We start from the raw sequence: 3,885 nt of genomic DNA on the forward strand, positions 1-3,885 counted from the left end.
GAGCGGAGTCGATTCGCTGGCGACGCATGAAATTAGAAAGGCATTATTGCAAATCTCTCGCTTTATTTATCAGCAATTTGTCAGCAAGTGTGCCGCGGCTCAGATTAAAGTGCCAGCCGCCTGTCTGTCCACCTGTCCATCTGTCCGACGATTCCGTCCGCGACTTTCTAATGCAATTCACCTGACACACGCACAAATCGCCGCAGGACTGGCCAGGTGGAGAAGGTCCGGTCGCGTCCCGATCCCAATGGGGTCAAGTGCGTCCGCCAGTGAATTCCATCATCGATTAGCGCAAGTTCAAAAGGAGGCAACTAAAGTTAGGATAATAATTACTTCAAGTGGAATATTTAATATTTAACATTTAAGATAATGATTTAGTTGAGTATGGTTTTGTATTTCTTAAAAAACAAAAGAAAAATATTAAAAACAAATTTTAGTACCATGCTAAACTTGTATCCTTAAATGATTTTGACAATGTTTTTGTTTAAAAAACATGTTGTAGTAATCCAACAACTTTGAGCAAGAGCAGCCGAATGAAATATTGACATAGGCAGGTCGAACTGCGTTTCACAAGTCCTGTTTTTCTGCCAAGCCACATAACTCAGTTGAGCTCTCGAAGCGCCCTTCGCGCAGTTAACAAATAACATCAACTTATTAAATAAAGTTTCAATTCGGATTCGGCGAGAGGAGCCGCAGCTACCGTGCTGGGTTCGCCAAAGGAGCAACGAGGGACCCAGGGTAGCCAGGGAACCCAGGGATCTGCAATAAATCATCACATCGGCGGGAAATGGAGGGGAGGGGAGCGTGCATAGTGGCCATGGGTAACAGACGGTAACTGCGGCCAAGTTATGTGGCTTCATTGTGGACAGAATGAGCGCTTTTAAGCAGACAATTGCAGCCTGGGGCGCAGCCACAACAGGTAGGAGAACCAGCAGAGTGGCATGTTCTCGGTGATAGGGGATGTGGTAGTGGTAGTGGCAGAGGCGGAGGCGGAGGCGAAGGCGGTGGCCTTTCCGAGGCAACGGAGTGGGGCAAAACACTCTCGCCCGGCGCACAGTGCCTCCCACTACCCCTTGCTATTGTGGCAACTCCCGTTCCCGTCCTTGTCCACTACACATTTTCGTAGGCCGCACTGCGGGCATAAATCATTCGGGCCTCTCGAGCTGAGGCTGCTCCTGCTCCTATGCACTCAGAGAAATATACTAGTACTAAGTAAGTATAATAAACACAATTATAATATAACAATGTTGCTCTTGATTTCCTATATATACATACGTACAGAATATCTCCAAAAGCTTCTTCATCAGTTACTTAAACATGGATAATACCAAGCTATTAACACATTTCTTTCAGTGTAATATCCCCCCGCTCTTTCCACCTCAATCGAAATCACCCATAGCCACCGACTTGCAATATGAGTTAATTTTTGCAGGCCGGGCTCAGTAAGGAGTTTTGCGTATTTGTCAACTGCAAATTACAGCGTTTTTATGCCTATTTCCCACACAAAAAGGCTCCTTGGCCTGCCATCTATCGTTGCATGTGGGTGGATGTTTTGCAAATTTATGGCAAGCTGGCATTATAAATTTTCTATTAACCCGAACGCAGGAATGGCCCAAACCAAGCCATGTAAACTAACCAGCGGCAGCTCGATTCGTGAGCAGAGATTTGCATTGAATACCGGCGGGCAAAGTCGGAAAGTGCGTTGATGGGGCATTATCTGTTTAAGGCTTTAATTTTATTTCTTTTGCCAAAAATGTACGCAAAATAAGTGCTGGGGGAGCGCCTTCTATGGATTATGGGTCCTCCTCCAGTACTTCGAGAGTCGCATGGTCGAGTACCGCTTTGCATCCAATTGACTTGAAAGGAGCCTGCATCTCATTGAACCCGACAAATTGGTCATAATTTCAGCCAACTAATCCCAATAAACATGGCCCAAACATTGTGCCACATGACATTAAGCTGCCAGCCATTGGCCATTGGCGACTTACGTTGCCTGTGCCAGTGAGCCAGGTAAGTAGCCAACTAATAAAATGCCATTTATCTGGCCATCGATCGGGCAGGTGGATTGGCTAGCTGAAACTCCTGCTAACTTGGAGTCCGGAGAAATGGAAGTGCGCCCAGTCGCACAGAATGAACAGAAGTGCAATTCGAAAAACGAACCTGCGATTTATGCGACGAGTAAATGACGAGACAAAAGGTTAATCAGTTGCTCATCAAAGCGATTTACTCCCATGAAATTTGCCATATTCAATAAATTCAATATAAATGAAAAAGCGAGAGGCTTAAAGTCATATTACTCAGCCATTATTAGTTAATTTCTCAATAGTTATATTATCTCATTTGTTAAAGGCACTTGCCGAACTGCTCCTGATTTGCATACATTCCTACCACACCGCCTAGTGGGAAAGTGAGTGGGAAAACCAAGATCCGAGAGTCCAAGAGTCGTGGAGTTGGCACACACACGCAGAGTCGTGGGTCATTCTCGGCTCAATCAACGGGTTTCTGATTGGTTTCACACGCTGCCCCTTATCGATGAGTCCGACGGGCACTGTGTGTGCGTATCCGCCAGATACGAGATACTTCGACTCCGGCATGGGCACGAACTTTAAACTCTTGCTGGGTAAATAGTAATTTTTCAATTGTGCACACACACACACACACACACACATGTGTGTACCCCTTCGCACTTTGAAATCGATTGCGTCACAATGCAAAACGCTTATCGCTGCAGTTGGAGTGCGAGTATCTTGTGGATACGAATATCGCCCGGTTATCTTCAGTGGGTGTAATTTTCTCACGGTTCTGTTTCTGTTTCGGTTGCTCGGACCTCTGCTCGAATTGAATTGCGTTTGCACATTTGCCTTTTCGTGTGTGTGTGTTTTCTTTTTTATGGCCACTCTGCTCTGCCTTTTTGCCAACACACTTTTTTGTGGGTGATTGCGATTACGACGCTCGAGAGGAGGAAGAGCTCTCATTTGTGGAGTTCCAGCACCTGGATAAATATCTTATCTGGCCATGGGTTAAGTTTCCCTCGCTGCGAAGCGAAGCGCTTCGCCTTTCAGCGCCTCATATCACATATTAATTTGATTTCAGCTCTCGCCGCTCAAGTAGCGTGGGAAAGCTCATCGCCCGGGGCGTTTCAAATGCGAATTGCTGTTCTGTCCGATCGCCAAAACACCGCTATCAAGTGCTGAATTGTTTGTCCCCCGCAAAAAGATAAAGAAAAGCAGTCAACCACCAACGCCGCAAATCTAGGCGATGGGAAAAGTCAACAGGACCAAGGTTGCGTCGATCCAAGGCCCTAATTTAGGTCAAAGTATTGGGAAGTTCTCAAGACTTGATAATTTAAATATATTGGAGCATCTTAGTGCAGATTTTAATGAATCACTGTATGTTATTTATTTAATTATGTTGTTGTGCTTATAGTACTTAGAAGAACCACCACAAAACTTATAACAGAGCTCCTAAATGTTATGCACTGCAAATGATTGCTATTATATCAAAAGAATTATACCTAAGCCAAGAAATAAAATATTTAAAAAATAAAATATCTTTTTGTAACATTTTCCTAATTTCAATGTTCTGAATTGTGTTTTAATAGCAAACTGCATGGTGATTGTTTATTGAAAAGTCCAATAAGCAAATCAATATGTGCCCAAAAGTATGCAAACTTTTCTTTCAATTTCGTTATATCGCAAACTTATCATAAACGACCTTGATTAAATATTTCAAAATGTGCCCGACATAAACCCACCCATTTAAATGTTGCATTGCAAAAGATAACCCAGTAAGGTAAGTAAGTAATAAAAGTTGATTGTTTCAAAAAGTTTTATTATTTTTTTTAATGCCATTTTTTTGCTGCCCCTTTAAAGGTGGCAGCGGATC

The sequence above is a fragment of the Drosophila sechellia genome, chromosome 3L (genome assembly GCF_004382195.2).
Source record: "Drosophila sechellia strain sech25 chromosome 3L, ASM438219v1, whole genome shotgun sequence".
Lineage (NCBI taxonomy): Eukaryota > Metazoa > Arthropoda > Insecta > Diptera > Drosophilidae > Drosophila > Drosophila sechellia.